Source organism: Polistes dominula, unplaced genomic scaffold, assembly GCF_049000335.1.
Source record: "Polistes dominula isolate Pdom_NZ unplaced genomic scaffold, Pdom_raw_medaka contig_15, whole genome shotgun sequence".
In the NCBI taxonomy this organism is placed as follows: domain Eukaryota; kingdom Metazoa; phylum Arthropoda; class Insecta; order Hymenoptera; family Vespidae; genus Polistes; species Polistes dominula.
Genome location: NW_028300915.1, coordinates 7,270,447 through 7,295,681, shown reverse-complemented (window position 1 = coordinate 7,295,681; position 25,235 = coordinate 7,270,447). Strand labels below are relative to the sequence as shown.

Sequence of the window (25,235 nt, the reverse complement as noted above, 5' to 3'; positions counted from 1 at the left end):
TATTTTCTTTATTTTTTTTCAATGATAGTAACAAAAGTAAAGTACATAAATAATATGAGATATTATTGTTTGTAGAATACATAGAAAGTTTGGCATGAAAATAAATAAAGATAATGATTTCTTTTATTCATTCTCTTTTTTTCTATTTTTTTTTTTTTTTATTAATGTACTTAACGATCAGAATATTATTTTAAACGCGATAAAAATCATAATTAAAAAAAATATATATACTTATTTGTATATACCAAACATTCTTGATATGACTTTTGTCTTAAAATATCTGTAATAAGAGTTCGATACTCGTTAATGAGTACCTTTCCCTTTCTTTTTCTTTCTCTTGAATGAAACTGTCGGAACGAGGTGTAGAGTTGGGGTTGAAAGTCGTGCTTAAGAAGCAGCTTACTCGTTTGTAAACAATGAATCGAGACGACTGATCGAACAAATTGCTTTCGGTAAAATCGTAGATCGTCAAACACGGCTCGTAATACACCTTAAAAGAATAATAATATTTACGCTATCAAATCTTTTCATCATAGCAATTTTAATTATCGTTTGTAGAAGGTATTTTTTCTTAGAATTAAGAAAATTTGTTTTCGTTAATAATGATTTAAAACAATATTCGAGATATTTGATATAAGATTTTTTTTACATATTTCTAATATAAACATTTAAATATGTTGTATTACGTATTTGAATTATATTGGGTTTGTGTATAAACACTTAGGATAATATTAGATATATATGAAGTTATCGATTTATATAAAAATAACACATCAGTGAACGTATTTTAATATAAGCAAGAATAAATAAAATCCATATAAATATATGTGGGATTCGTGAACAAAATTAAACCGCTGGACTGACTGGACCGGGAACACGAACCACGGATCTTTCGCTTTCCGGGCGACTGCTCTTTAACCAATTGAGCTATCCAGGGCCCATCGACTAATTCTTCTCACAAATGCCTGATAAGTTTGGCATGGAGGCGCTCGTCCCACATATATAATATTAGTTCCGATTGAAGAATAGCAATTTATTATATATGTATATGCGAATGTTTTCACATTTTCTTATTTGAAGAGGTATTCAATAAGATGCGTGATATTGAAAGGAATTCGAACTTCGTAAGGGGAAAAAAAGGAATTAAATCATTGAATAGAAAATGAAGAGAAAGAAAGAAAAAGAAAAAAAAAGAAAAAAGAATAAGATAGAAAAAGGATCTAAGATCTAAGCAATATTCAAATATTTTCTATGGCTGAGAAGCAGACTTATATCAATCTGTTGATGTATTTGTAAATGCGCGTATTTTCTTTCAGTCATACCGACTCATTCTAAACCTTGCAGTACGTGTCACGTTGACGTGGAAAATCACGTAGACGGAAACTCGTATTCTTGAAAAGTAGTCGTTCCTACTTGTATAGCAGAAAGAGAAGAGGACGTTTCTATGTATATATGTACGCATACGCATACGTTTATTACTTATGCATTGAAAGATTTCCGTCTAATCTTGAACTTTGATATGCTTCAATATGGTAAATATAGTTTCATGAGTTTTGTAAGCAAGTAATTTGAATATTTCTATATATTTGGAATGCGATATCGTTAATGAGTTTATTTATTTTCTTTTTGTTAAATAAAAATCAAATATCTTTTCAAATCACATGAATTGATATATTGGTTTTGAAAATAGACATATTTAGATATAACTGATATCAGATCAGATTTTCAATTTCGTTAAGGTATATTTGACTTTGTCGATGTTAATGATCCGAGGTGATCTTAGAAATTCAGCTATTTGAAAGATTTATTTTTATGGCAATAAACCGTTCGCGATCTCAGGTGCTCAGGTTCGGTAATACCTCGTATATCGTACTTACAGCGTACTTTACAGAGAAGTGAACATAAACTATATTTACGTTAGGCGCAATCGTTTCTAGAATTGCCTTTTCCAGTGTAAGCTAACATTACTAAAAAAATTGAAAATTTATTTTACCAAGAAGCTCTCCATTTATCCATGATCTTAATGTTATCTCTGTACTTTTTATTTTTATTTTTGATAAACGTAGTAATAAATAAACTTTCGAAGCACCCTTACGTTAGTTGCTACAATGACGACTGCTCGAGCCGTGCTTTGGAAACTTCTCTCTGTATGTTTATTCTTGGAAATGTGCTTTTCAAAGAAGTAAGGCTACGAATTTTCTTCGTTGGAGAGAAATTGAGAGAGAGGGAGGAAAGTTAAAGGATGAAAAAAATAAAAGGAAAGAAGGTAAAAGGGAATAAAAATAAAATAAAATAAAATAAAATGAAATAAAATGAAATAAAATGAAATAAAATGAAATAAAATGAAAACAGTGAAAGGGAACAAAAGATTGGTTGAATTCTTTATTCTGTAGTCGTTTTCTATGAATAAGCTTTTTTGTTATTTTTTTTTTTTTTTTACATACATTCGGTGAATTAAAGCGTAGTATCAAATCGTATATACCCGAACAATCATTTTCACCGAAGTTGGCATACGGTAAAATTGCGAATCTGTCCCACGCTTGTTTGGAAACACTGAAAATGCATCCCATACAGTAATACACGTATATACGTAACACATATGTAGATGGATGAATGACCGAATGAAAATACGTCCCTCGAAATACATTAGGTTCGTATACTATCTAGAAATATTTTTATTATGCACACATTTTACGTGGTATTATTTCAAATATTATTATTATAATTATTAAATTTGTTAGTTACGTCATGTGTTGAAATACCAAAAGATTTATGAAGATTATGATATTATTGTAAATAAATCAGAATACGTACCCAACCCTTTGATATTTCAACAGCAAAATCGATTTCGGAAGGCTTGATTTAAAAAAAAAAAAATCCCAACGAACTTGTATTCTTCGTTGATCCATTCATGAATATTTTATCGGACGCATCGAATCGTTACGGATGTTCCGTCAAAAAAAAAATTCGGTAGGTTGATAGGAGAAAAACCCTTGCGTCTATTTCCGAACTGTTACTTTTCATTTATTCGCTTTGTAATAACGTGAGGAAAAAAATAATAGGCTCGTTACACGTATAAACATTATTTTGAAATCCCTTAAATCAGAATTTCTAACCATGGAGATGGTAGTATTTTCAAATATTCTCGCATATTGGTATACTTCTTATCAATTTATGTTTGTGGATGACACACAGTATTTATAGGGCATTCCACGCCAAATCGTACGGTTTTAAAAATTTTTATTTTTGATTTCCGCCATTTTTTGATATCTCTTAGTCCCCATCAAAAACCCTTTCTTCCTAAATTTTGGCATGTTTTTGATCATTCGTTCCAAAGATATCGAATTTTCAAAAAAAAAAAAAAAAAAAAAACAGATCTTTCTGTGGTTTTTAGCCCGTAACTTTTTTAAAACTCATCCAAATGAAAATTACCATTTTACATAAAAGTTTTGTTTTTCAATGTACTTTTCGAAAAAAACTTCAAAAAAATTATTTAAAGTTTCTTAATACGTAATTTTTGATTTTTGAACATTAAATTGCATTTTTTAAAGTGAGTGCATATTTTGATTTTCTTCAAAATTTTTTATAGCAAATTACTACCAATTCCACAACTTTTTAGGCCGGTCTGGTCATGGGCCTTCGATAACTACTATTTTTTTTCGATTTTTGAAAATTAAAAAAATTTTTTTTTTTATTTTATTAAATTTTGTCATTTATTTATCTCTTTTAATGTATTTTGAATCACTTTATATATTTTTTTTTATTATAACAAGCGTAGGAAAGTCTTAATTACTGATTTAGATTAATAATTAACAAACATAAGCAACAAATTAAAATACACAAAATTTACTGGTGGACATTTTGTAGTAAACAATAACAAAAGAGGTTGTGATACAGATATAAAATCAATATAACTATTAATAAGAAAAAAAGGTAACAGTAAAAGGAAATAGTCAGTAGCGACACTACGCGAAAAAGTCATAAAATGATTTTTTAAATTTGAAATGAATTTTTTTAATGCTTTTATCCGCATAAAAAAGCTATTTCATTACAGAAAATTGTATTGGATAATAGACTGCCAAAATTTCTCAAAAAATCACGAAAATAAATCAAGACTTTTCTTATTTTTGTCAATTATTAATCTAAATCAGTAATTAAGACTTTCCTACGCTTGTTATAATAAAAAAAAATATATAAAGTGATTCAAAATACATTAAAAGAGATAAATAAATGACAAAATTTAATAAAATAAAAAAAAAATTTTTTTAATTTTCAAAAATCGAAAAAAAATAGTAGTTATCGAAGGCCCATGACCAGACCGGCCTAAAAAGTTGTGGAATTAGTAGTAATTTGCTATAAAAAATTTTGAAGAAAATCAAAATATGCACTCACTTTAAAAAATGCAATTTAATGTTCAAAAATCAAAAATTACGTATTAAGACACTTTAAATAATTTTTTTGAATTATTTTTCGAAAAGTACATTGAAAAACAAAACTTTTATGTAGAATGGTAATTTTCATGTGGATGAGTTTTATAAAAGTTACGGGCTAAAAACCACAGAAAGATCTGTTTTTTTTTTTTTTTTTTTTTGAAAATTCGATATCTTTGGAACGGATGATCAAAAAAATGCCAAAATTTAGGAGGAAGGGTTTTTCGATGGGTACTAAAAGATATCAAAAAAATGGCGGAAATCAAAAATAAAAATTTTTTAAACCGTCTGATTTGGCGTGGAATGCCCCTTATATACCTCTTTAAACGTCAAAGCATTAATTACTAACATCAGATATTAACGTTCGAGGTTGAAATTTGTTATTGACGTTTACAATTCCAACGTAATAAATATTAAATGCGCCCCTCGAGTTTCTTTTTGTATATTTGTTTCTTTTTTCTTCTTGTAGAAGTAACGTTAAGTAAATATAATAAGTTATGCAAAATCATCTAATTGGTAAACTTGCAAATGAAATTACACGAACCATTACGGAATTCAATTCGTGAGATTATAAAATTCGTAATGAAATTACATCCGATTATTATTCCTAGCGTGCAATAGAGAAATTACGTAACGAAAGAACGGTAATTTACATTAATAGAGAATGTATGTAATTTCATTAATTAAATTGGTCAGACAGACCACCTTAACGTATGTATCCGAATTCCGCTTTGAGAATCTCTTTGTTTTCGCGAAACCTCAACCGCGTTGAAGCGCAAGAATTGTATTTATCTGTGAAACGTCGTTTGTCGACATTGAAATACTGAAAACGCGAACAACGCACATGCGCATGCACGCGAATGAGCTATGTCCTACGATTCGAATATTGCGTTACACCGGAAACATAAACAGAAGTTTGACGTCACGAGCATGTTAAGTTTATACGTTCAGCTCGACATACTTGTACGGTAATAAGGAAGTTACAAAAAAAAAGAAAACCATATAATTGTATAAATGATTACAACTTGTTATTATTATATATTTTAATTTAGACTTTTGTATCTTTATTCGTTTTATCTGGTAACCTTACGCTTGCATTTCATTTAAATTCACCTTTCTCATAAATATGTATGTTTATGACGTTGAAAAAATAGTAGAGATTATTTCTTTTTCTTTTTATGTCGTTATTACTACTGAACTTTATACGTCTACGTTATCTAAAGATAGTAATTTCAATTAATTTCATTTTCGAAGTATCTCTCTTTATATATATATATATATATTTATTTATTTATATTACTTTTAAAATTGAATAAGAAATTAATCGAAAGTTTAGCTTAGAAAGTTAGTCACAGAAAAATATTCTTACTTAAAATAGATATTATAAAAATACAATTTGCAAGTAGTATTTGATTGCATCGGACCTTCTTTCAATTTTACAATATTTTCGAGATGATAAGGTATATAATTGTTAGACCTATTTTTTTTATCATAGACACGATCATTAAAATAACAATGAAAATTTCTTATTAATTTACTAGTTTAATAATCGTAAAATATAATTCTTTTACTAACAAATATCGATTGTTTAAAATTGACAATAGTGATATGAATACTTTAGTGACTCATAAGTAAGTACATATTGAACATTTCCATTTGTGATATATTCTTTCTTGAAATACCTACAATGAAAAGATATTTTCAATGGTTCCTTCGGTGCGTGGATTAAATATTATCGAAGTAGCGTAAAATGATGACATGTACGAGACGATTTTCGAACTTTCCTTCGAAACGATCCAACGGTAGAGTACATAAATCAATATGATTTCATGGACGTGGGCTATCTTTGAATACGCGCGCGCGCACTTTCGATGTTATAACTTCAAATCCACGTCAGAACGCATTACCGTAAATGCTCGGTGCCCCACCGTTTTGGTGTTAAATCCTTCCTCATCGTGTCCTAAAAGCCAATTCACGTTGCAAGCTCTAACGGTTTGTGATCGTTCATGTATACGTTGATGATACTACCATACGTAGGATGGTAAGTATCAAGGGAAATTCATCTAGGAAATATCTAGGAAATTCATCAGATGCATTTATGGAACGACAGTTGTTACTTATTGTTAGAAAAGACGAGTTGTCGCATACGAAGTGAGAAATAAAGTCTACGAGAATATTTTTCTTTTGTTTTTTTTTATGTTCCGTGACGAATACTTGAAACGTTGTTGAAATATTGACAATGATTTGTTGGTAAAAAAAAAAGAAAGATGGACGTTATTCGTAAATGAATCTCGTCGGTGTCGAGAGAAAGAAAAAAGAAGTTATTGCAACATTTTTTTCATGGAAAATTCTAAGTTTTATCTATTTCTATCTTTCTTGAAAATATATGGAAAGAGAGCACCGAGGAAAACGCATCCTATTCAGCGTTTTCTTTATCTTTCTCTCTCTCTCTCTCTCTCTTTCTCTCTCTTTCTCTCTCTCTCTCCCTCTTTCTGCATTTTCTCTTGTAGACGACGCGAGACATAAACTCCTTTCCCTTTGGCACGTTTACGTATTAAATTTTGCTCGCGCTGGAATTCTATCATTTCCCGAGGCCGATGTACGTTAAGTATCACAAAAATATGCATTAGGAAGATGAACCTGCATACTTGCAGTCTGTGTAGATTTGTTCGAAATTCAAAGATCCTTGTCTCTTGATAATTTTTTTATACGTTTACATATTTTTCATTATATATTTACAATTTACATATTTTTCAATTTATTATCATAATTTAAACGATTTCTTGGATTTTTAGAAAAATAAAATATATATTCGACATTTTCTCATTTTTTTTGTAAATAAATTTTTACAATTTCGTGAACACAAAGTAATAGATTAATTTAAAACAAAACAAAAATATATTTATATATAATTATATTTGAAAATAGAAAATGGATAGGATTAATAAAATGTTTTGTTTTTAAATGATCATTTATAATTTTAGTCTACACTCCTAATAACTGCTAAATGCATTAGAGATTCATCGGTTTTCGAGGTTCGATTGGCGTGGAAATCGAAATACCTCGGGATAGCTCGTTTTAGAGCTTGAGACAGCAACTCATAATGGTCGAGCATCGCACCTATCCAGCTATCGTCATTGTTGCATACGCGAACGAGAGAACGGTGTATCGACGATGCGAAGTATGTGCATAACCTGGCCAATGGCATAACTATTAACGCCCTCGTTATCGGCTGTTCTTCCGCATTGTACTTAAGTCATCGTTCACATTTGTGTATGTATTTATGTAGAATTTACCGAAGTAATGGTTAGACTTTAATGGAAACTGCATAAAAGGAAATTTTATTATTATTAAAAAAAAATTAAAAATAAATCTTTTTTTTTTATTATCATAAAAATATATTTAATATATGTTATGAATTAATAGACAGCTTCATTTGCTCAAATATCAAATTATGTTCTCTTTCTCTCAATATTTTATAAGAAATCTTTCATATTTCTAATATTTTATTTAGTTATTGTTTCGTACTGTATTTTAAATGAAAATTACGTATATATTATTATTACTATTGTTATTATTATTATTATTATTATTATTTTTATTTTTATCTGTTAAGTGAACAAAATAGCTTACGTAAATATGATAAAAGTTTTGAATTTTGAAACGTTTTGTTAAATTTTGATGAAGTTACAATTATTTCATTTATATCCGCGTTCAAGTATATAAATCGTAGGGTTGAATATTAAACGAATGTGTAATCCAATTTCACCTTTTTTATTATATTATATTCTTCGTATATGAGAATCGTATCATTTTTCGTACGTACTCGTATCACGAGAAAAAAGATAGGGCAAGAAGAGAGAGGAGTAGGAAGGGAGGGGGGATTTAGTACGACATGAAAATCCGAATGTGCGAAAACAGAATCGTGTAGATGTAGCAGTGGGATGGATATGTTACGATGAGCCCGACGGATCGATAGTCCACCTCGGCGTCGCAATGTAATCGCCGAGTTGAAACTTTCCTGACTGAAATGTATCCTCTTCTCGCCAGTTCATACGACGAAAAACAAATTTACCACGTGTCATCAACGTACTGGACTAGACTGGACTATGCTAGACTATGCTAGATTTTCTATCTTTTTTTTTCCCTTTTTTCTTCTTTTTTTCTATTTTTTTTTCTTTTTTGTTACATTTTAAAAATTTAATTTTGTCAACTCATTTCCACGTGTATTTCAAATTTTATGTATACAAGTTGTATAACATTATTTATCTAATACAAATAAATATGCATTTATGTTTTATATATTTTATAAAATTTATATATGTATATACAAACTAGATTATGGATACGTATCGAACGTTATATATGACTAATATGTATGTTTTTTGTTTCGTTTTTTTTCCTTTTATATATATATATAACGAATTCGAATGTACAAATTTTGTCATAGATAACAATGTTGCTACGAATACCGTGTTATTTGATCTTGGCAAACTATTTGATGAGACTGAACACATCTACGAATGATATTTATCGTGTGTAATTCGATAATCTTGATTATATAGACGTATAAATATTTATCAGTTTTGTTTTATATAACGTTTGTGCACTAACATATTACACGAACGATCCTTTCTATCGATATTTTCATAGATTCAGGAACTTTGATGAAAAGATCTATGAATTATGGTCCAACGGAGTCCTATTTCGAGCAAGTGAGTACTTACTGTATCGGAAATAATTTATATGGCATATTTCGTTCGTAAAAAAACTGTATATAAATGATATACATGCTTTTTTCTTTTTTCTTGGGGGGGGGGGGGATGATTTCTCGGTGATGCGGTTAGTTTTATGTTGCTATTGAAACTTTTCTGATTGGTTTTGTTATTTATTTATTTTTTTTTAAGAGAAACTTGTTAGGCAACGATAACAATAAAATTTTATGAAACGACATGAATAGAGAGAAAGAGTGTGAGATAAAACCCACAGTTGATCAAAAATTTGATAAAATTATAAAGATCTAGTTTAATTGTTATGCATGTATATGTATGTGAGGGGTATGTTTGTGTGTGTATTACGTAGAGATACATCGATCGAAAGATACTGCGAAATACATTTGTTTACGAAAGGATGAGTGGAGATGAACATACTTTGAAAGTGTTCGATATATCGTAAATGATTGTTAATTAATCGAAGGAACTGTATATTGTAGTCTAAAAGTATGAAGTATAAATTCAACGTATTGTTATCTTCGAAATCCCTCGTAAGACTGGCTCGTTGTCCTTTATGAAAATAAATCGAAATTCTAATTATTTATGTTACTTTGAGAACAATAAATTCTATTTATTTCGAATATTATTTGTGTTAGACATATGCGGCCTTTAGAAAGTCATATAAACAACAATTTTTAATAAAAGAACTTTCATAATGAAAAATAAGTCAGTTTACCATTAGATTTAGAAAAGGATGGTACGTCGAATTTATACACCGTACTTTTAGACTAGAATATACATTTCTTTTGATTAATTATCAATCAATTAAGATATATAATAATACTCTAATATATTTTACTAATATTTTGGATTAATAAATAAAAATATATTTTTTTTTAAGCTCCTGATCAGTAATAACTTGGAGTTTCAAAATTTATCATCTAATCAAATATCAGGTAGACAACGTTTAATATTTGAAATATTTTATTATTACATATATATATTGTATTTTTGACAGCTATCTTGAAATGATTTCACATACAATTTTACGTTCAAGATTTTTATGTTTTAATATATTATATATCTTTGTATTTTACAGAAAGACATTTGTTAAACGTTAACTTCTGTATTATTATTTTGTTTTATAAAAATCTTGTAATTTTTCTCCTTATTTTTGTCTTTTTTAACTTTAATATATTATTTTCGCACACTGCGTCTTCTTTTAGATAAAAAAAAATACGCTCAAGGTGTGGGTGGGTGGCCTTAGACTTGGGTAACCAAGAAAAAACAGGTGCTAGAAAACCATAAAAGAAACACTCGAAAAATTCGCATGGAGGTATTATACGGTTGATGCTTTTTTTTTATGTGTGCGCGCACGCGTATCCGCCGTACTGCGCTGCGCTTTTCCGGTCAACGATCTTTATCGTTATGGATTTGCGAGAAACGTGAAAGTTCTCTCCCTTTTTTTTTCTCTTGCCTCCCTTTGACTTTCGAGAGATTTTTTCTTCTAATTTTTTCGTTTTTTTATTTTTCCTATTTTCTTTTTCCTTTCTATTATTATTATAATTATTATTATTTTCTCCTCCAACGATAAATATGACGATCAGCCTTAATTTGTAATTTTTAATTAATGAGATTGATATTATTATTATAACGAAATATGTACAACTTTTTCTTTCGGAATAAAACTTTTTCTTTGATATTCGTTATAAATAAATCAAACGTTAAAATTTGCTGATTCTCAAAATAAGATTTAACCGAATATGCTATTCATTTTAATTCTATTTTTGAATTGTATTGTTGTATTAATTAAAACAATTTTTTTCCAATAAAATTCGCTTTATGCGAAATAACAAGAATATTAAAATAATTAATTAAAACGAAGGAAAATTCGTTCTGTCTTGCGAACAATTGAAAACGTATAACTTTTATTGGCGAAGCATAAATTGAACGATTTCGCGCGTAACGATTCGTTGCTCAACCTCGTATTCGCATTTACCCATTACTTCTTTCTCTTTTTATTTTTATTTTATTATTTTTTTTATTTTTTTTTTTTTTATTACAAATATGGCCATGATCAAATGTAATTGTGCAATCGTCCGTGGTTTTTTCATAGAAGTCGCAGGAAATAATACCCTTTTCGCCCTTTCTATTATTTCTAAACGGAAGAAGTGAAAGTTAGCATCGTATTGTCATTGCTATGATTAAAAATGATAAATGCGTCTTAGAAAATCATTATCATTTGAGAATCGAATTCTTTATAATCATTACTTTATTTGTATAATATCAAGAAAATTTCATTCCTACTGTTTCCTTATCGTCAATGATAACGTTAACTTGCACTTATATATAATCTTATTCGCACAATTGTGTTCAAATATTATAATAATTTTTAGAATTGTCAAATATTACAATTAGATGAAATAATTCGTATGTTTTCTTATTCACATTATTCTTTTTTTTATGTTAGTACAAACATGCAAAATGTTAATTTCTTGCAAAATAAAGTAATAAAGATAACTAGCGGGAAATAATTTCACAAAGATATGGATTATTATTTCGACGAATAGATTAAAGTAGTCTTATCAACGTGAATACTAATGTTTGAGGCAAAAAGGAATAAATTATTTTTATAATAATAGTAATATTCTTATCAACATGAATCAGCATAATTAGTAATATTAGAAATTATATTCGAAAGAATTTATTCGAATTATTTTTGGTAACACATTTCAAACATTAAATGGTAATATAACATTTCAATAAGTAAATATTTTAGATATTAATTTTAATAAAAAGTGAACGCGTGAAAGTATAAATGAAAAAATAAAATAAAAAATAGATAAGGTCGACGCGTATACTTAAAGGATTATATATACCCTGTAGGAAAAAACTATTATTCAGTTCTTTTCTTTATATTTTATTTTCTGGAAAGGAAAATACTATTTAGAGACTAAAAGAAAAGATTAGGAGAGCCATAAAACCATAATCAAACCTAAGAATTATCGAGATATATTGATGCCATGAAAACCCTTTATGCGGTGTCGGGACCCTTTGAAGAATTTCGGATTCCTATGTAAACATATGCGATACCATAAAAAGCGATAACATTCCGATGTTCTTGATCAAGTTTCTTTATGCATAGTTTTCACTACCAAAAACCATAGGCTGTACCCGTCGGTGGACTATGGGGTGGATCCTTATGCTATTGGTCAATAAGATTCGTAAGCTCCTTCCCTCTCCAAAGGGGTGTAGCTCATTTTTGATATAAATATGTGGAAAGAAGTAAGAAAATGTCCCTAGTCTTCAGTCCTCAGTTAGTCCGTCTGTATCTGTCTGTGTGTTATCTGTTATTCTGCAAATCAGTCAGTTGGTCTTGTATTTGTAACCCTTTTGTATTCTGTATTTTTGTAACCACGTCACTTTTTGTAAACTTATGTAAATACCGCTCGACATCACATCATCATAATTTAATAAACTATATTATATCAGCTAAATATATATATATATATATTTCTCTCTATCTGAACCCCCACAACCCTTGAGCCAAATTATCACAGGGGTTAGAGTAAGTTGCCTTTAAAGTTAAAAATGAAGAAGAATTTTAGAGAACGGAGAGGGTAACTCGATCAGGGAATAATTAACATTTACTTTAATCTTTAGTTTATTTGATGTTTACAGTGGGTTGAAGGAAAGGTGGGGGGGGGAATAAAGAGTAAATAAAAATGGACAATGTAAATCCCGGTGCCCGTGAGTTGTTTTCGAGAATGGCAAATTCAAGTCGAGTTGGCGTAGCGTAAAATGGACAAGCAGCACGCATTGCTCGTAACAATGTATGTAACAACTGTGCAATAGTGTAAATGTATATATATATATATGGAGTATGCACTAACAAATATCGTAGGACACGAAGAGAATACTATGACGCGAGTCTGCCAAATGCGATACTCATGTTTTTAGATTTTTACGTACATAGAAATAAAAGTTTTCTGTTGAAAGTTAAAATATGTCAATTTCATCATTTCATTATAACATTTAGAAATTTTTAATTTTTAAAACAGAGATATTTTTATTTATATTACTTTTCTGTATTATTCAATTATACTTTCTTTATTTTATGAATAATATTTCTCAGTAATATACGACACATTACTGAAATGATTGTAATGACCCATACGTGAAAACCAAAATAATGTTTACTAATTAATCGAAGTCATTTGGCAAGGATCAAGATTAATTTGATGAATGATACTTTTGTACGTGTCGCGAATTATTGAAAATACAGTAACACAGGAATAATAGAGAGTGTCTAAAACAATATTGGCGATATATGCCGTTAATTACAGGTTATACGCATCAACGCTTGATAGTCGAGAGTCATCGAGATTAATGTAGGCGAGTTCATAAATCATTGAAACGCGTTCCCTGCCTGCAGTGCAACCACGATTCACACCGTTGCAAATCTATATGAATCCAATTTTCGTAGGATACATTTGTTGCTCGCACAGTTATAACACTAGTTAAAACGTTGCGTGTAGTAAGTCTGGCGATCGGTGAAACAGAGGAAAGTGAATAGATTTTTGAACAATAAATGTTTATATATTTTCATCATAATGGCAACAAAGATAAACGAATAATTCAACGAAAGAGAAAACCTTGTATACTAATATATTATTTTCAAATAAATATTTATCTAATTTTTATCTATAGGAAGAAAAGATATATAACAAACAAATGTGTAATTTTACTTAAATATTTTAGGCAGATAGGAAATAATCATTTTAACCGTTGCATGAATAATGTTCGGGTTTTCCACCAATTTGTCTGCTTATAAGAACGATTCATCCACAAAATTATACTACCTCCGTAATCAATTTGAGGTGAACCACTCAACTCAAGACTCTTACTGAACTACCTCATTTGTGCGTATCCTAACGATTTAACATGCCTTATACGTAGCTTACTTTTACATATATAAGGTATATATATAAGACTAGTTTGATATACATATATATTTTCTAGCTAAACCATTGCAGTTGTTTTTATTGAATTTTCGTAAACAAGAATGTGTATGTAATAGATACCGTGCTTAGCCTCGTTGAAAATTAAGCGATAAATTCGATTTTATGGTAGTCATAATCGTGAAGACTATCGTCAGAAAAATCGTGTGAAAATGAAAAGAAACGAAATGATAATAAAAGAATAAAATGATATTATCTACGATAAGATACGTTTTTCGTTTATGCAAACCTAAAACGTGAACCTTTTTATCGTTGTTAGATTGTTTAGCAAAGAGAAGATGTTTCTGGAAAGAAAAATTTTTTTTTTTTCAGAGAAAAGATATGTATCCTAGGAAAAGAAAGAAAGATAGAGAGATAGAAAAGGGAGAAAGAAAGTAGGGCTTTTATAGTGAGCGCTGACAATAATCCTTCTCTGTCTATAGTGGTTTTACCTATCTAGTCAAGTTAATAGGAGGCCGTCTGCTTTTGCGTCACTACGGCTTAGTTCTGCTTAGAAAGACCCCCTTCTCCTCCTATTCCTCCTCCTCCTCACTTTCTCATATTACTTCCTAGTGCTACCTGGATTAAGGAAGATCTCAGTAATGCGATACATCCTCGTGATAGTTCCACCGTGAAACAGATCGTATTTGCATCCCTAACTCTACCGTGTTTGTATTTTCCATCTCTTTATCTCATTCTTCCTTTTTTCTTCCCTTATCCTCTCGTTGGAAAATGTCTACTTTTTTCTCGTTAAAATTATTTTTTTTTTTTTTTCGTGAGCGTGTAATTTGTTTGTCCAATAAGTAGTCGTCCATCGATCGATTTAATCTCATACCTTGCTTATATTGTATACTTGTTTTTCTAGTTATCTTTCTTTGTGTAATGTATAAAGGTACACATATTTTTTCTGATTACGACAAATTTCAAAAGATTAATCGAGGTCCCATTTTCTTATTACATTTTCTTATTGCATATTCTTTCTACGAAGATCATTATCCCGAAGAGATAGAGAAATACGAAAAAAAAAAATAATATATATATATATATATATATAGAAGTATATGTTTAGTACGTTCAATCGTTTCGCTACTACGGTTATTTCGTTTCCGTTGTATTCAAACGTTCTAGTTTGCTATATGAAGCTATAAAAATTTCCCCCCTTTCTCATTCAACCCCCATGATAACGGTTGTATTATAAAGTTTCCTCGTATACACGGAAGTTGGTTCCGCAATTATTTTGGAGAGTTAACCATTCACCCTTTCATCAAAACCAAACTTCTAATATCGTGTTTACCTACTGTAGACTTAAAAACCTGATGAAAAAAGAAAAAAAAACTTCATGAAAACTTAAAAGCAAGAAAGCAAGCTTCAGTACAATATTTTTACTCATTTTTTCTTTTTTTTTTTTTTAATAAATTTGAAATTTTTTCATTGCATTTATAGATCAAGAGCTAGCAACCAATTTTGGAAAATAGTTAACAGAGTGAATTTTTTACCTGAAAAAGTTTGGAACAGTATCGGCAAAAGTGTGGCTCGATCGCCAGACAGCGGTCATTAAAATTAAAGGGGGGGCCGGGCCCCCAAAATTGTTAATTTTGGTAATAAAATAAATGACTAGGAATACTTGTTTTTTTTTTAAATAAGTTCGAGTTGAATCAATAGCTATAAAAATACACAAAAACAATATAAGTGTACGATCCAAAAGGATCATACGGTAATTAGCGGCATTCAAAATTCGCGCGCGTCCACCTCCATCGATTAAGATTCTAGATCGATACTCATTGTGAGCATCGATCAACTACCAGTAACTACCGAAGTGCTCCTCTAGTTACCCCCACCTCTCGCCTCCCCACTTCTCAATCCCCTAGTGCCTACGCCCTGCTGGGCCAGTACAAAGGGACATTCATCCTAGTTCTTTACCGGACGCTTACGACTACACATCTTCAAAGATTATAGAGGCTATAGTGGACAAAGGCTTTAAGAATTAAAAAAGGACAACGGAAAAATCACCTTAATCTTTAAGTCTTGTGAAGGCAAGCCTATTCGACATCACAACCCTTAAGGTTGTGATTGCCATAATTCAGGAGGGCGAGATCATACAACTAATGATCAGAGGACTTTTCATTGAAGAATCTTTTGGTCATAACAATAAGCATAAGTAAATTTATTGACTTAACAATTTATAATAACCAGAAAAAATAATTGTTGAAAATGCTCACGTGAAGCTAAAAAATCATCTTTAATAAAATGGAGTGAACAGACTTTCATATTGGGAGTTATACTTTTTCCAATTTTTAGCGCTCGTACCCAAGCTATATGTCTATCAATTATTTCTTTATCACCAAATTTGTTCATTCGATAAACAAATTGTTTTTTACGTGGTGGAATTTGAAAAAACCTAATTTTTTCTTCACGACAAGCTATGCTTGTACAATCAAATGCACAGCAATATACTTTACTTGTATTTTTTTTTGTTGGGAACTCCATAACAAAAAAAATTCTTTGCAACAACTTTTTAGTTTAACGATACTAGTTATTTTCAATTCTACTTTCAATAATATCTTTCTAAAGCTATTCAACCAACAACTCCTAAAAGCAGTATGGAGAAAAGAAAAAAATTTCATAGATTAGCGTACGCGGATATTTGTGACTTGGTTGAGAAAAAAATAATAAAAAACAAAGAATGCTGCTTATTACAGTTTATCACAGATTTTTACAATGAAATTCTTGAGAAATTTTATGTTCGAGAATTTAAATGCTACAATGTGAAATATACCAGTCAGCATCTTTTAGAAAAGCTAACAGCAACTTTTGGCAAAAAAATTCAAGTCATTGTCATGAGAAAAAAAAGGTTAATTGCTCCTACCGATGACTGCGTTATTACTGATGAAACTTTTTCAAATTTATATGATACTGAAATGATATTTCGCGCTGCTTTGACGTTAGGAAAGAAAATTTTGTTATTGAAAAAGAAAACACTTCCATGTAATTTAAAAGTCACCGATATTATCGAAGGGGAATGTGAAATCCCAAAAGATCTGACGGATTTTATGCGTCATCTCTTATGTGGCATTGACTCAAGATCAAAGAAAAGCTATGCCAATTCGCGTAAAGTAGATTCTTTTTCCCAAGATTTATTTTACGCGATACACCACGGAAAAATCAAAACATCTAAACATATGACTTTTGGAATTACACTTAAAAGTATAACAAGTAGTCGTAAAGTCGTTGATCTTCTAAATAAGTACGGTCATCGCTGTAGTTATAATATCATTGAAGAACTTGAGACAGAAGTTACTGCTACTGCATGCAGTGTATCCAATATTTCTCCTGAAAATACGATGCTAGCTCCAAAACGTTGTACAGGAGTTGCATATGATAATTATGACCGTTTTGTTGAGACGTCGAGTGGCAAAGACACGTTGCATGATACAGTCGGTATTTTTTATCAAAATATTGAAGATACTGATATCATTAACCTGGATCACAGACGCGATAGTACAAACAATTCGGAACAACCTGCTGAATTTGTAATTATATTATACTTGACCTTTTTAACTGTTTTTAATAAAGATAATAAAATTCTTGTAAAATTCTGTGAAAATTTAAATTAAAAGTTGAATACATGTATGAATTCTTCTCAATTGACTTCTGACATTTTAATAATACGTTCTTTGTACCTCTATAAACATTCAAAGAAATCGTCAGGAGTTGCTAAGTCATGTACGGGGTGAAAACTGGAGCAGCCCCTTAGCCGGCGCGCCGCACCGCGTTTCGCGCTTTCATAATTTGCACCCCAATTTCTCACGAATACTTCCACGTTTTTATCTGACATTTTGCACATAGTTTTCTCTATATATAAACAAGACATACGCAAGTTATCAGATATTTCCCTGTATATGTAAAATTTCAAAAATTTTTCGTAACTTTTCCAGGTTCTGACACCCCTTTGTCGTCAACTTACACGTCTGACATTTTTTCCCGTGTTTTCTCTCATATTTCTGGATATCTGTGTAAATTTTCAGCCATATCTCTAGTCATTTATTTTATTACCAAAATTAAAAATTTTGGGGGCCGGCCCCCCCCCTTTAATCTTAATGATCGCTGTCTGACGATCGGGCTACACTTTTGCTGATACCGTTCCAAACTTTTTCAGGTAAAAAATTCACTCTGTAAACAATTTTCCAAAATCGGTTGCTAGCTCTTGGTCTATTACCTTTGAACGGTTTTATCGCGCCCAAGAAGATAAATTCAATCATTCTACATATATGCGGAATTTTTAAGGCGATTAAACTCGTTTTTTTTTCTTTTGAAAGTTACAACAAGAGATTTGATCGTTTACGATTAAAAATTAAGAAATTTTTTAGTATCATCGATTGATCGAGTATTATACAATGTAACAAAATGAATCGATAGAATCGTACGTCATTTACGAGGATACATTTACTCTTCAACTAATTCGCGTCAATTTTTTAATATAATGACAAAGCAGCAAGAAGAGGGATAAGCGCACTCATGGCAGCTTTCAAAACTTACGGATAAGCGAATCTATAAGGGGAGCGGAAGAGGGCGATCGAGTGGAAAACCAATAATCGTTCTGTATTCCACCTATAAACGTTTACATCCGATATTCCTGTCTAAGTTTCCTACCTATGTTTTCTACCTGCACATATACGTCATACATATGTAGAATAATATATAACTACAATATGGTGATTTGTACAAAATTTTTTGACTCGATATCAATATCAATAAACGTATCCAATTTTTGTAATTTTGTTCTATCGACAATCGGTATAACACCATTTTATATTACGTTCGTTGAATCGTTATTAATACGATCCTTTGATGTAATAGGCTGTTCAATAAGTTTTGCGGTTCGATAAGAGAGGGCGTTGCTACTAGTCTAAATTTTTTTTTGTTATGTTGGTACACTCTTTATATGAACGTATGTGAAGTATCATTTCAATCTGTCAATTCATTCTTTGTTTACAAGCTATTTAGTATCGACGGTCACAATATTTTTTTACATTGGAGAAATCAAGTATCGTGCAATGATTAAATTTTTATTTTTGGAAGGTTTGAAAGCAAAGGAAATTTATGAACGAATGTTGAAAGTATATAACGACTCTTCGCCTTCAATTAGTACAGTAGAAAGATGGGTTGCTGAATTTAAACGTGGTCGTACAAGCCTTGAAGACGATCCACGTCAAGGACGTCCAAAAACAGCAACAAAACCAGAAATCGTAGAAAAAATACAGGATATCGTATTGGAAAATCGTCAAGTGACGGAAAAAGATTTAGTAGCAGCCCTAGGCATCTCATTGGGCACTGTAAGCAATATTTTAACTGAAGTATTGGGTTTCAAATAGCTGCGTGTACAATGGGTGCCGCATTTGCTTACAATGGAACAAAAACACATTCGAATGCGACTTTCTCAGCAACATTTAGAGCGTTTTCGAAAGAATAAAGTGGATTTTGTGCGTCGATTCATCACTATAGATAAGACTTGGGTCTATCACTATGATTCTGAATCAAAACAAGAGGCAAAAGAGTGGTGTGAACCTGGTTCTTAGGCTTCGAAACGAGTTCGTGTCCAGAAATCGGCCAAGAAGGTGTTAGCATCAGTTTCTTGGGATGCGAAAGGAATTTTGTTTGTGGATTACTTGCAAACTAGTAAAACAACAAATCCTTAATATTATTGTAACCTTTTAGACCAGCTGAAGGAAAAAATTCGTGAAAAAAGACCCGGTTTGCAGAAGAAAAAAGTCCTTCATCAGAACAATGCACCGTGTTACCAGAGCATTTTGACAATGGCTAAAATCCATGAATTAAAGTTCGAATTGTTGGAGCATCCACCGTATTCACCAGATTTGGCCCCTAGCGACTTCCATCTGTTTTCAGAACTAAAAAAATCATGCGCGGAAAGCGTTTTTCATCAAATGATGAGGTCATAACAGCTGTGGAAGCGTATTTTGCAGCCCTTCCAGATTCTCACTTCAGGGATGGAATTCATAAATTGGAATCTCGTTTGAACAAGTGTATTAATGTTCAGGGATACTATACAGAATAATAAGATGTATTTTAAACTATAAAATTGTGTTTTTCTTATCGAACCGCAAAACTTATTGAACAGTCCAGTATACATCCATGAGACATTTCTATATAGTTATGATACGATCGTAGATTTGTCAAATATATATAATATTAAAGTTTATCGATAAAATAATGTTAAATATATTTCTTATTATTTATCGATAAAAGAATTCTATTATGAAATATACTATTATATGTATGTACAATTACCATAATATCAAATTATGTATCTAACGTCTTACGTATCGGGTGTATACATACACATGTATGTATATATACACATATATACACACATATACATACATATATACATATTTAGTTTATCTACCAGTTACAGCCTTAGCAAACTCAATAGCTTATCGGTCATCTTAGTGGTTAGACATAATTCTTAAATACATACGAATGTTTATCGATTGCACAGCTTAAGGAATATGATTACGACTTGTAAGTCTCATAGCAGCGCCCCATTAATTATTAATCATTTATGATATATCTATTTCGTATCCACAGTTGTGTATATACGTCTTAAGAAATAATTCATTTTCGCTTTAACATTTCTCCTTAAGCATAATTTATTCTCACAGATTTTTCTCTTTAGTCGGTTGAATAACTTTGTTCAAGGATGAAGAAGATTCATATACCTATCGCTCGAATGTCAGACGTGCTACCGAAGAATTATTTCAATATTAAGAAGAGACATCGCTTCTTAGATTTTACGATTTATAATCACGGAACTTTATCGAAAAATTGCATTTCGCGACAGCCGATGGTGGTTGAAAGAAAAGCAAAGAAAAGCGAAGAAAACCTGTCTATTATTCATCATTATTATAAATTGCTGAGATGAAATAGAGCAAATTGGACACAGAAACTATCTTTAAGTTTAACTGTATATATATTTATCTATTATTTACATATATGGTTACACGTGTAAATATATTTCCACGCGTCGATACAAATTCAAAGATAATGAGCACACATTTTTATATGTTGAATAATAATGTTAGTTAAAGTCAATCAATGGGAACAACTGCCAATATTATATTTCTTTCGTAATTTTATTGACGCGTGTTAAAAAATAGTTGAATACAGTTTTAAAATAACATTATCGTTGTCTATAGATAATAACAAATACGAAAAGAATCTAAATTCAAATAAGTATATTGATCGATTTAATGACAAATAAAAACTACACAAAAAAAAGCCAAACCAAGAATTTATTTCATAATCAAACAATATTATATTTACTCGTACGATCATCTTAATTTGTCGGTAATTTTCTTTCAGACGGATATCGAAAAAAAAATATAATTTAAACGTATCAATTAAAAAAATCATTTATCAAAGATTAGACGATATATTCTTTTACATGTGAGACGACGTGTGAGAAGAATCTTTGTCGAAGTACTTAAAAGAGAGGGGATGAGTTCGCGCGAGCTTTCACATCCATGAATCTCGATGAAATTCTCACTCGTCACCGGTGGCACCTTGCGAATTTCAATTATCTTCGTTGTCGCTTTCCGTTTATGATTAAGTGAGAGATGCTGAGGGAGAAGGAATGAGAGAAGAGAGATGTTGAAGAGAAGGTGAAGGAGGCGGAGGGGGGATGAGGACTAGGACGAGAAAGAGAAATAGGAGTAGGTAGGATAGGTAGTGATGCAGTTCAAAGGACGCAATCAAAGGCTTATCCTCGAATACCGCTCGACCTCGTTACTAAAGAAAATGGTGGCCGATGATCGGGTCGATACGAAAGTTTAAACTTTCCCTACGACATTTTACTACTACTACTACTACTACTACTACTACTTTTTTTTTTGTTTCGGCAGGGGAAAAATCTCTTTCAAAAACATCCCTCTCGGACGTGTGGGATTTCCATCTACTAAAAAAACCCTGCCTCTTCACACTTCATCCCGGAAACACAGCTTGTAACCACTACGTCGAGATGGTTTTGTCTAAAATTCACTTATCGATTGGTCTTTTCTCTTTCATCTTCTTCCTTTCTTTTCATTATCTGTACCATCAGTTCGTTAGCTTCGTCCCATGATGTCTTGCTAGCTATCATTTCTGCTGTTAAATTGTCCACGGTTAGAATCTTGCCTATTTTTGCAAAGGTCGTCAGTCTCCTCGCTTTCTATCTTTTTATTCAAAAATGGTGTGCTCTGCAATGTCCGGTTTCCCGCAATACATGCAATTATCGTCCGGTGACTTTCCAATTCTATGCGTGAAGCTCCTGAAGCTCCCATGCCCAGTTAGGGCTTGTGTTATATAGTAGTTTACATAGCGGTGTCTGCATATTTTTCACGCGCTTATATCTGGGATCAATCTTTTGGTCCACTAGCCGACGCTTATGTTTGCCTCCCAATTCCTTTGCCACGATTTAACTGTTTCTCCTGCTATCGTTTTCCTCTCCTCCCTGAGATTGCAGTTCCCTTTCTGTAGACTTTTGTTCTTTCAGTTACCAGCAGATCGAGAGGTGGAATTCCTGCTATCACCTGCGCAGCTTTGGTAGACACTGTCCTATACGCACATATTGCCCTGAGCAATGCTTTCCTCTGTACTCTACCAAGCATATCTTTATATTTTTTATATTTAAGAGCCCCGCTCCATATGGGTGCACCATATAGTATTATTGAGTGTATTACTCCACATAATACCAATCTTTTCTTTGTACTCGGTCCCCCTATGTTGGGCATTAATCTCTTTAATGCGGCTGCTCTTTGTTCAGCCTTTGTCACTACTCTGTCGAAATGTTTCCCAAAGGATAGTCGGTCGTCAATCATTATACCGAGATATTTTACAACTTTCCCAAGTATCACCTTGGTCCCGTCCAGCCTGAAGTAAAGGTCTCTCCGTCCTCTACCTTTTATGATAACAGCTTCAGTCTTGTTTGGTGCCAGATGTAAAATGTGGTGTTTCATCCATGCCTCCACTTGTCTTAGGGACTCGTTCACTCTGTGCGTGAGCTCCTCCTCGTCGATCGCCGTTACCACGATCGCCAGGTCGTCGGCAAAACCGACCTATAGCGCACACTCCGTTAATGTGGAGCGCAGTACTCCGTCATACAGAATATTCCTTAGTGTGGGTCCCAGGACCGAGCCTTGCGGAACTCCTGTCGTAACCTCCATTTCTGTGTCCTTCTGTATTTCAATCCTTCTGTTGTGGAAGTAGCTTTTAATTGTGTTTATTAGATACTGCGAGATTCCCCGCTTATCCAGTTCTTTTATAAGAAGCCTCCATGATGCCGTATAGAAAGCGTTTTTTACGTTAAGCGTTACCAATGCGCACTATTTCTCCTTGGCGTTCTCTTTTTTGCTAAGTACCGTCTCTATTGCCGAGATGGTAGACCGTCCCTTTCGAAATCCGTAATGGTGCTCTGCCAGTTCTCCCTTGTCCTCTTTTCTTCTTCCAGGCTCTTCCTTATCAGCCGCTCGTAGACCTTGTTAAGTGGTTGAGGAGGCAAATAGGCCTGTAAGCTGACGGACTGTCCGGCGTTCTTCCCTCTTTCTTGTGAGTCTTCGTCGGCACTTATTACACTCACCTCTTTGTTCTGCGATCTCTTCGTTCTACCAGTATGGGACTATTCTCTTCTTCCCTCTGGCCCCCTGAATCTGGCTGGCTTTCTGCGTTCGTACTATCTCTCGTGTGCACTCCTCTGGTATCCAAGTTTCTGTATTTTCGTTACGCGTCTCTACCCTACATTCTAGTAGCGTCTTGAAGGCTTCCCAGTCAATTTCCAGTTTTGTTTTTTCCTGGTTTATCCTGTCGGTCTTCTTCCCTTTCCCCTCTACTTTGAAGTAGATGAAATGGTGATCACTCAGTGTTTCCACCTCCAGTACCTTCCAGTCCACTATTTTGCCCGCTATCTTCTGCGTGGAACACGTAACGTCAATGAAGGATTTGCTGTTTACTCTCTCGAAGGTTGGTGTTGTGCCCGTGTTATTTACCACCATATTCAAAGCCGACAACCAATCTATCCAATACTCCCCCTTTTTCCGGATGCTTTAGAACCCCACTGCGGTGATTTCATGTTTAGATCCCCCAAGATTATATTTTCGCCAGGTATTTTTCGGCTGTCCTCCATTATTTTATCTACTTGGGTTTGAAATTCCTCCAAGGTGATATTCGGGGAAATGTAGCAGCAGTAGATCCTGCACTAGTTTAGCCCTATACACAGGTATCCTTCTTCGGACCTTATTTCCGATACCTGCAGTCTGGTGTTCATGAGGCGGACCGCAACATCGCACCTCTTATCCTCAGTCCAGAGGTTGTTACTTTGGACGAATTTTCTGTTGGGCTCGGATGTGATTAGGAGATCCACCCCTTTCTCTATTGCAGTGGCGTAAGCGAGGTCATGACAATTTCTTGACCTCATAACATTTGCCTGCAGGACTTTTATGTCTGGCATTTATCCCGTGCTTTTTTCATTTGGTTTCTTATCTCCTGGGCCGCTTTATATAATCTCTCGTTCTGTCCGGTTCCCTTTTCCCCCCAGTTTCCTACCGGAGATGCTAAGTAGTTGCCTGTTGACGATCGGGCAGGGCCTACTCGCTTACCCACGTCACCGACCGGAACTGGAGATCCGACCTCGTAGTGTTTTTTACTAATTTCCACATCTCTCATATATGTTTGTTCCCTTTTAGTCGCCTTGTACGACAAGCAGGGAATACTGTGGGGGATATTCTACCCCGTCCCCTCACGGGGAATACTACTACTACTACTACTATCATTGATAATACTCTACTTGTGTTTTTTGATTAATTACAAATGTACTTTCAGTAATAAATCCAAAGGAAGTATTGCGATTCGTTATGATAATCAACGATGTTATGAAAGCTTATTTGTATTACGTTAAATATTCCTTTATTCAAGAAATTTATGACAAATTCAAAACCTTGATTTATATCTACTACAAATTATATACATATATAATGTATATGTCGTACGTTGTACGATTCGTGTACAACGTTTGTTAGTAATTATTGTTGTCGAACAGCAATTTG

General features: G+C 32.3%; 1 protein-coding gene across 6 annotated transcripts in view; it reads left to right on the top strand.

The window, feature by feature from the left end:
• The window catches only part of LOC107070354 (furin-like protease 1), a 239,171-nt gene that overhangs the window by 53,960 nt on the left and 159,976 nt on the right, over nucleotides 1–25,235 (top strand). The window lies entirely within an intron of this gene.